This window comes from Astatotilapia calliptera, chromosome 5 (genome assembly GCF_900246225.1).
Source record: "Astatotilapia calliptera chromosome 5, fAstCal1.2, whole genome shotgun sequence".
Classification (NCBI taxonomy): Eukaryota; Metazoa; Chordata; class Actinopteri; order Cichliformes; family Cichlidae; genus Astatotilapia; species Astatotilapia calliptera.
Genome location: NC_039306.1, coordinates 81802 through 92109, shown reverse-complemented (window position 1 = coordinate 92109; position 10308 = coordinate 81802). Strand labels below are relative to the sequence as shown.

At 42.5% G+C, this 10308-nt stretch overlaps 1 long non-coding RNA gene across 1 annotated transcript; it reads right to left on the bottom strand.

The window, feature by feature from the left end:
* Window positions 1-2907: 2907 nt before the first annotated feature.
* LOC113021616 (uncharacterized) lies at window positions 2908-3475 on the bottom strand. Its single transcript, XR_003272326.1, has 3 exons — window positions 3186-3475; window positions 3033-3105; window positions 2908-2927 (listed from the first exon to the last, which is right to left on the bottom strand). It is a non-coding gene; the product is annotated as an uncharacterized LOC113021616 (long non-coding RNA).
* Window positions 3476-10308: the final 6833 nt, after the last annotated feature.

The following is a 10308-nucleotide window of genomic DNA, read 5'->3' as shown; positions in this document are numbered from 1 at the left end:
GGCACCTAGCTTTGCCGTGGACAGATGGCTTAGTGGGTTATTATCTGTAAATACAGTGCAACGATGACCCAAAAGATACTCCCTAAACTTTTCAGTGACGGCCCACTTGAGAGCTACAAGCTCAAGCTTCATGGAACTATAATTTCTCATATTCCTCTCTGTAGGCTTTAAGCTCCGACTGGCAAAAGCTATTGGCCGCAATTTACCCTCATACTCCTGGGAAAGCACTGCCCCTAGACCCCCATAGCTTGCATCTACTTCCAATGTAAATGGCTTCTGAAAATCAGCAAAAGCAAGCACTGGTGCAGAAACCAGAGCAGCCTTGAGCTGATGAAAACTTTGTTCACACTCCAAATCCCAAAAATCCAATAACGGTTTTGGGGGGGTCCTACCTTTTCTACCTGGAGGGAGGAGTGCAGAGACCAATCTACAACACTGAATTTACAGAGACCTGTATTTCGGAGTTACCCTCTGCTAGCACACTGGCCAGTTGAACTGTAGCAATCACCCAATGAGGTGTCAACCAGACATCAGTTTTACCCACATTAGTAACTGGAACAAAAGCCTCCCCTCCTTCTCCCTTTACCAATGAAGGGGACACCAATAAGCCTTCCGGGAGAAAACCATCATCAGGCCCTTGGGTTCAATCAAGAGGTCAATGGGTGTATTCACAGGCATCTTTGGACAGGCAACAGGAACACAGAAGAACTTCTTACCCTGTACTCTAACACGATGGGGTTCCAGAGAATTTGCCATGGCCTCCATCATTTGGCAGTATCTCAACGCTCTTCTCAGTATCTCAACGCCACGTGCGCAGTCTTCAAAACTGGAGCTTCCCAGAGGTCAGAACCATATTGTTTACACAATTCAGAGTAAAGGGGGTTCAATACATTCATTCCTAACACACCAGGTACAGATGTCTTTTTCTGTGCCATGTGGCTATCTGTTGGATCTCCCACAATCAACACCCCTTGACGAGGTAGGTGAAATCCCAGGATTGTAACATCCAACTCAATATACCCAGAATAAGGAATTTGTAGGCCATTAGCTGCTTTAAGTCCCAACCAACCACAGTCTTTAAGCTTTTTATCACTGAGATGAGAAAAGTTATTTTTAAAAGAGCTTTCTGTGATTGTTGTGACCATGGACCCTGTGTCCAGCAAACATGAAATAATAACCCCACCCAAATCAACCTCCCCTTCCAAGCATTCACCAACTAGATGACCGAGTTCTACATTACTGGAGCCTTGCAACCCTCCCACCAGTGTGTGGCTCTGTGCACTGGTGGGTACTAGTTTTCCGCCACCCTAGTAGTTTGGCCATCAGCCCTAGCTCATCTTTCATGCTGAGTTCCATCAGAATTGGGTAATGTCGGGCAAAATCAGGCAATATGTCCAATTTGCTCACACCTAAAACAAATGGGTTTACCATTCACCGTCCTTCTACATCGAGAAGTGTGATTGCTAGAAGCAGCCACCTCCTGTGGGTTTAATGCCTTAATGACCAACTCTAATTGTGTCTGTTGGGCTTTAAAAAGGGACACCAACTCAGCATATTCTGATGTTCTACAATCTACACTTTCACAAGAAGCTTGCATATCTGCAGAGACTGAAATAGACTGATTATATCTGGACCTAAAAGGCTGATTCTCATACTGTGCCATCCACCCGGTCGCTTTGGCTCTCGCCTCACGAATCGTCCACTGTGGGTTGGCATTAGTCAAATCTCTCAGCCTGATCCTCAATGTCTGATCTCTAACACCATCACAAAATTGATCACGCAGATCTTTTGAAGCTTTTCTTGCAGCTTCCTCATCCGTTTTAATAATCTGGTCCATTAAGGCCATCAAGGAATGAGAAAAGTCAATTAAGGACTCTCCTTCTAATTGTTTACGATTGAAAAATCTGCGTTGCAAAGAAATGTGGGAATCTAAGCAACTGTACATTTCTTTCAGTGTATCAAAAATTTTCTCAACATTTTCTTTCTGTTCCTTTGGCAAAAACTTTATCTCAGTGCGTGCAGTACCCTCTAAATGGTTAAAAATGATTTGAGCTTGCTCTTTTTCTGTTCTGCCTCTCGTGCGCACAAAGTCTCTCATTTGCTCAATCCACTCATCTAGAGTCAGTGAGCCCATATTGTCCAACTTCCCTGAAAATGTTGGCAACTTTCTATCCTGTTGTACGTATACCACAGGATTGGGTCTCACAGTCTCTGATTCACTTCCTGTAGCTCCTGTTGATGTAGAGGGCCTCTCTGTACCCACAGATGCTGTTTTCAAGTCTCTAAGTTCATTCTCCAACTCCTGTATACGTTGGGCCATTGTTTGTTGCTCGCTTCCCTCCATGATGGCGATCGAGACCTGGCTGCTCCTTCTCTCCAATCTTACAAACCTGTCCCTGCTGTCCTTACAAAATAACAAAACAAAATGGCCACTCCCTTGAAACCTGTTCGTAACAACGCCAAAATGTAACCGAGGACAAGGGATGAGTAAACGGGGCAAAGAAATAATTGATCATTTATTTATTACATAAGTTAAACATACAAATTCCCAGTCGTTTCCAGACAGGACTTACAACACATCCTGCTGATATCCCAGCTGCACATGAGACTTACCACACAAACTGCGAAATAACACTGCAACCCGTCACACCCCGCTTAGCGACACTGCAATCGTGGCACACACTGCAAACAATTCGGGTCTCAGCGCAGCTGGGAATCAGTGCTATGTATGGCCTGTGATCTGAGAGATAAAGGGAAGTGGCACAAACAATTAAAATAAAAAAAACAAAAGAGAGGTTAGTCCGCCCTTACAAAACTTACTCTCAATCAATAACCGCCTCTATGGCTGGACGGACTAACCAAAACAAAATTACAAATCAATCAAAAGAACAAAAAAAAAAAAAAAAAGGACAGCAGAGACAGCACAGCTGAAAAACAAACAACATTATCAATTAAAATATTACCCAATAAAATAGCAATTTTATAAAACCATTCAAAATCATGAAGCTAAAACAAACACTCAATATACCTACAATATTGATCAGTTTCCCTGCGAGCAGTCGATCTAGGGCTTGATCAATTCTTCTATTAAAATTCGTGGTCACACTAAAAAAGTCCAATGACACATTAAAAATAGGCACATGCAAAAGCAAACGATCCAAACAAAAATGGCAAAAATCTCTTACCGACAGTATACCCACTCGCACCTGAGTGAATTAATTGCCTCTGGTTTTTTCCACAGAAGAGCGCTGACTTCACCCCACACACCCACTACCTTTTCACAGCTCTTCAGCCAATCACCTGGCAGAGAGCAACAAACTGCCAGGTGACACTTGTTACATGTTGTTATCTTTTTTTCCTAACCGTGTAAACAGTGAAAGGTGGCGGATTGGACAGATGCTGGCAGACGTGTAAAAATAACTCAATTGTTTGGTAGTGGCTATGGTGGAGCTTTCACAGATTCAGTAACATTAGCAAGTGGTGGAGGCCAGCAGGTGGATGAGGGAAAGGGGAGGGGGAGGAGGAGAGTCCCAAAGCGGCCACCGGTCCAACTGTCAGGTGAAATGAGCTTCAGGTAAGAAGTTATGACCGGTGTTCCAGATCTACTGGCGTTTAGATCAACTGGCGTTGGTCGAACAGATGTGTGGCAGTCTTGCGTTTCAGGAGCTACTACCGACAAACCAGCAAAAAAATCGCCAAATGTGTCACCTGTGACACTTGTGAGGTTATCTCAAACACACTCCGTCAGTCTTGATGCTGTTGAACAACAAAATGTATAAAAATGTGGCGAGTTTACCTGGTGATATCCTCATGCGCGACGCGATCGCAAAAACAGCAAACAAGTAACACCACGCCGATGTTGTTCACAGGACAGCAAGAGTAAACGATCGGGAGAACCTTGTAGTCGTTATCGTTCCCCTCGCACGGTTTATTTCTCCGAATTCAGCGTTTTTGCTTCACAACTAAAGCGAGCAGTTTACTTTGTGCACTAACATGGAGTCGAGTCAACCAGCGCCACCTCTGGCCAAGTGCCACAGCCTACAGCCAGATCAACCTGTGACACACATCTGCACCACGTTTGAATAAGTGTCATGCACATTTGTACCTTTCAATTGTCTCTGTTTGTGCGTCATGCAAATAAACCTTTGAAAAGAATGAAATGATATCATGTATTTATTATCAGCCTACATTTGTACAAAATTCCAAATTATATACACAAAGTCATAGAAATCACCACTCCAATTGGTCATCATGATTTTGATATTCTCTTTTTCCATAACAATGAAATACACCTTGGACAAATATGACACATCAATATTTCATTAGTGTTGTAACATCACATCCTGTAAGCATCGTCTGTCTGTGTCTTCCCTCTGCAAACGAACATTTCAGAGTTGGTTGTTATATACAGTCTGTATAAGTGTGGTTAATCTAATGAACATTTGTAAGGAGACGGCAGTTACTGTGAATGTACTGCAGGTGATTAGTAATAAACAGTCAGACAATGACCCTGACAATCTCATTCAATCTTGCAGATTGAATGCACCTTCTGTGGAAAGTGGTACCACACAGTGTTGTGGACAAATGTTGTGGGTGCTAAATAAACAGAAAACATTGATCCCTGTTGTCTTTGCTTACTGATTGTTTTTAGTGTTGACAATCCACATTGCTGGCATTGCATCTGTCAACATGTTTGTGGGCAGATTTGGATGTACCAGGGGTAAGTGCAGCCACCCAGCCTCTACTCAATGTGATCATAGCAGCAGGTGCAGATGTGTCACAAGTTAATCTAGTAGTAGGCTATGGTAGTAGTGGACTGACCCCCATTTGAAACTGCTCCAGCTGCTGTGTGATAGTGGATCTGCTACAAATTGAAGATCATAAGCAAGTTTTGGAAATGAACCCTTGTATTATGTTGAAGAACAAAAAAATGACATTTTGTTGCGGGTCATTTTGACCCGTACTGTGTAAATCCACTCAGAATTATCCAAAAACTGCAATAAAACAATAGCACCTTTATTTTCGATTAGATAAACATGTAGAACACAGACATACAACAGTTAGACTTTCCATAACTATTTTAGGAACAATTTGGTTTTTCATTCTTACAAACACATTTCTTTTGAACTTGCCCAATGTTCTCAGTTTTTCAATGCTCAACATTTTCAATTTTGTCCACATGTTGGACAAAATGTGCTTTCTGCAGATGTACTTCTTGCATTCCTCACAGAAAGTGCTTGTTTTCAAACAGGAATCTTCCTAACTAAGATTTAAAACAAAAGATTTCTACGTCTCCTCCAGTCTCACAAACAGATGACAAACCAAGCGACACACCTGAGTCACTGACTTTCTTAAATCCACTCACTCTCACTGGCTGTTTATTACTAATCACTGTGTAACTGCTGTGAATTCAAAGTTACTGCCGTCTCCTTACAAATCTTCATTGGATTAACCACACTTATACAGACTGTATATAACAACCAACTCTGAAATGTTCGTTTGCAGAGGGAAGACACAGACAGACGATGCTTACAGGATGTGATGTTACAACACTAATGAAATATTGATGTGTCATATTTGTCCAAGGTGTATTTCATTGTTATGGAAAAAGAGAATATCAAAATCATGATGACCAATTGGAGTGGTGATTTCTATGACTTTGTGTATATAATTTGGAATTTTGTACAAATGTAGGCTGATAATAAATACATGATATCATTTCATTCATTTCAAAGGTTTATTTGCATGACGCACAAACAGACACAATTGAAAGGTACAAATGTGCATGACACTTATTCAAACGTGGTGCAGATGTGTGTCACCAGTTGATCTGGCTGTAGGCTGTGGCACTTGGCCAGAGGTGGCGCTGGTTGACTCGACTCCATGTTAGTGCACAAAGTAAACTGCTCGCTGTAGTTGTGAAGCAAAAACGCTGAATTCGGAGAAACAAACCATGCGAGGGGAACGATAACGACGACAAGAGTCTCCCGATCGTTTACTCTTGCTGTCCTGTGAACAACATCGGCGTGGTGTTACTTGTTTGCTGTTTTTGCGATCGCGTCGCGCATGAGGATATCACCAGGTAAACTCGCCACATTTTTATACATTTTGTTGTTCAACAGCATCAAGACTGACGGAGTGTGTTTGAGATAACCTCACAAGTGTCACAGGTGACACATTTGGCGATTTTTTTGCTGGTTTGTCGGTAGTAGCTCCTGAAACGCAAGACTGCCACACATCTGTTCGACCAACGCCAGTTGATCTAAACGCCAGTAGATCTAGAACACCGGTGTTCTAGATCTACTGGCGTTTAGATCCTGGAGGTTGACAGACACAATTGAAAGGTACAAATGTGCATGACACGAAATCAAACGTGCTGCAGATGTGTGTCACAAGTTGATCTGGCTGTAGGCTGTGGCACTTGGCCAGGGGTGGCGCTGGTTGACTCGAGTCCATGTTAGTGCACAAAGTAAACTGCACGCTTTAGTTGTGAAGCAAAAACGCTGAAACCGGAGAAATAAACTGTGCTCTCTCTCTCTCTCTCGCTCTCTCTCTTTCTCTCTCTCTCAGTGCTCACATCTCTGAGCATCTCCTCTGACACTGTAAGCTTGGTTACCTTGAGTTTGGGCACAATCTCCATCTTCAGCTCAGTAGATGCATCTGTGATTGGAGCTGGCTGGACATCATCTAGTTCAGATCCACTCCTCCTTTCTATCAGGGTCAGCTCATTATCTCCATGCTGCTCACTATTGATCCCACTCAGAGCCGGACTTGGACAAAAAATTGTCGCTGGCAATTTTGGCCCAGGTGACCCACCATGATCAGTCACCCAGGTTAAATATGTGCACATGAAGCAATGATAACACTGAGTGGTGCATGCAAAAAAAAAAACAAGTAAATCGAACAATTAGTCATATAATCACATTATTTTCTGTTTAAAAGATGCATTACTTAGCAGGACTTAGGTAAGTAAAATAGGTCTTTGTGTCTCTGTCCTTCACTTCTACCCCAACAATCTGGCCCAACTACAGACAGGGGTGATGGCAGCTAATGTTGTTAGCTAGTGCTAACCTACGTGGAACCTCCAGGGTTTGTTAGAGTTGTTGGTGGTGAAGAGAAAATCTCCGTCCCGGTTTCCCTCCAAGGCACGAGCACTGATAAGCAGAGTTCTGTCCTTTCTTTATTAGATTCCTAATTATTCAAAGTAACACTCAAGTATGCCGTTCAGCTGGGTTAGTTACAGCGCCGGGAGTAGCTTGGGAGAACAAGGAAACACAGACTGCTTCAGGTTGCCTTCCCAAACCAACTCAAAGGTTTATTCAGTACAAAACAGTTTATATAGAGGAAAAAAAGGTTCGTGTGTCAGCAGGTTCTCAGTTCAAACCGGTACAGACCAAATAAGGAAACGTCTTCCTGCCTTGTGAGCAAAGAAGTATCCTTTGTGTAGTTTATCAGTTCAGCTACAATTTATGATCATCCCAGCAAAATACACTCCTAGACATAGAATACAGAGTTCTTTCATTAGTGAATTCTGAAACAAACCACCTGGCCTTTAACGAGCCTTTTTCTAAGAGATAAAGAAGGGAGGATGGGAGTAAGGAAGTGGTCTCGTCTCTGTGGTATTTTCGACCTTGGGGTACCAGCCTGTGATTCTTACACATCAATTCTTGGGTCACAGAGAAAGAGAAAAACAACTAGTAAATGGGCCTTATTGAGTAACTCTTTTCTGTATAAAGCAATATCCTGTAAATGCTACCGTGGTATCAAAATATCACAACAGTTCCCTCCTTTTATCATGAAATGATAACATAGTATAAAGACAGAATGTAATAACATAATATAAAGACAAATCATAAACGTAAGACAAATCATAAATGTAACTGGTCCTTCGAGCAAGCTTAATATCAAAAATTCTGAGAGCGTATACATGGTATCACACAACAGACAATAATAATCAAAAACAAATAATACATGCTGCAACGGTTACAAAGGCTACAATTAGTTCCTTCCATTTTCCAAACGTGTCCTGTAGCCACTTATCTAGCCACTGACCGTGGCCTGTATTGGCAGTTAGTTCTATCTTCAATGCTTCAAGTCTATTCATAGCTTGTGTGAATGAACCGTTAGGAGCGGTATTATTGGGAATGAAAGTACAGCATACATCAACGGTTACTAGACCACAGGTACCGGTCCAATTAACAGGTAAAGCTAATCTAAGGGTATTATTGCACAACCAATAAGCGTTAGGGATTGCTCTAGTTAGGCGCGTGACCATGTGTGATTTAACTAACTCCCCCCAGTCAGTGTCATTTAATACACCGTCTGGGGGAACAATGATCGATTCTCAGCTCAAACTTGAACTGTGTGTGTGTTCCTCCAGATATGATAAAACTTCAGCCACAGAGACAGCTAGCCATGTCTCATTACAGCGTGCACCTGGGGAGTCAGAGAAAAATGTATAGTTATCCTTTGTATAATCTATGTGGGTGTCTGGGCCAGTTAACTTTAGTCTGCGCAGACATATCATACTAGTATTAAAATGGAGAGGGATCTGTCCTAAGGGCAGTGAGGGCTTTAACCTATTCTTAGGGCGTTTCATTGGGGCGCAGGTCCCTGCGGTGTCATTAGATAACTTCAATAATTCGCCTAATGGAGTCTCAGGGTTAGTTGGTGTGTGTGTGTGTCTAAGTAGGCAGTCGAGAGGGCTCAGAGTCAACTGTAAAGTGTCTTTAAGGAGAGCATTATCTCCGCCGATTTCCTCTAGTCCCTCAGTGAGGGGGAAACCGGATATGGGGTATCCTACTATTACCTGTTCTGGATTAGCCTTTGAACAGACATAACAGTTACTGTTTCCTAAGTCACGAGCGGCTGTTCTGGCATTTTCGTACCAGGAGTTGACTCCTGCTCTAGAAGGCGCATAAGATGGTTTATTAGTGGCGTCTATGTTGTCATTTACTGATTTTAGGGAGCGTGAGGAGTGCATTAAGTAGGTGTCTTGCAAAATAGAGCATGAGGTATCGTCAGCAAAATATGACCTGCAGAAATGTGAACATGGTTGCAGTTTACAATACAAAATAGCAAAGAAAAATCCTAAGGTTAATGCGATAGATATGATAGATAACCTAAATATATAAGAAAAACAGTTCTTCAGTCGTCTCCTGGCCTGGTCCCAGGTTCGAGAGACACAGAATAAGCGTCGTATGATGACAATGGGCATTTCATTTTCTCAATTATCAGGATGGAATGAGTCTAGCTTTATCAGGTTAGACATCATGTGGTACTTTTGGCTTTCTGTTCCTGCTGGATGTTTGAGTACCTTGTTGTTGTTCTTTCAGGCGTTTGTGTGTTAATCAGTGATTGTGTGTGTGTATGTACATTGGATCCGGGCGCTGGCTCGCCGGAGATGTCATCTACCCGTGTGTTTATTTGCTCTGGTTCCGGGCGTTGGCCCGCCGGAGATGTCATCTGCTTGATCCGACGCCTGAGATGGTCCGATTGGGCTGGTCTTAACCCTGCTGGCATGAATCCACTGAGGTTGTCCGTCTGTGAGGATGCTGGTTCTTCGTCACTGCCAGTACAGTCTGGGGCTGGAACACGCGCGGCCTCCCAAAGTGTCCTTGGTTTTAGAGACTTCACCAACACGCATCTCCTTGTCTCCACTGGTGGAACTGTGGAGGGGAAAGGCTGAGAGAGACAAACTTTCTGATAGTTATTATTCAGTTTTTCTACCAGATTGTGGACATAGTCGGACAATGCAATATCTACATCACCTTCTAATAGCGGTGCCCCTCTGGAAGCTGACCATGGTGTTGGAAATGGTCTTCCCATGATTATTTCAAATGGAGATAATTTGGTTGCTGCGGATGGAGTCATTCTAATCTCGCAGAGGATTTGAGGAAGTAATTTGACCCAGGTCATTCCTGTTTCTATCATTGCTTTAGTCAGGCGATTTTTTATGGTCCTATTCATTCTTTCTACAACTCCTGAACTCTGAGGGTGGTATGGCACATGATATTTCCAGTCTATTCCTAGGGTTTTGGCACACTTTTGAATTACTTCTGATGTAAATGAAGGTCCTCTATCACTGTTAATTTGGTGAGGTATTCCGAATCTGGGTATTATTTCATTGCTCAACTTTTGATAGACTACTTCTGCAGTTTCTTTTGAGGTTGGATAAGCTTCTACTCATTTACTAAATTGATCCACTATTACCAGTAAGTACTTGATGCTTCCTTGCGCTGGCATATGTGTAAAATCAATTTGTAATGTATGAAATGGAAAATCTGGTTGTGGTAAATGCTGATGTTT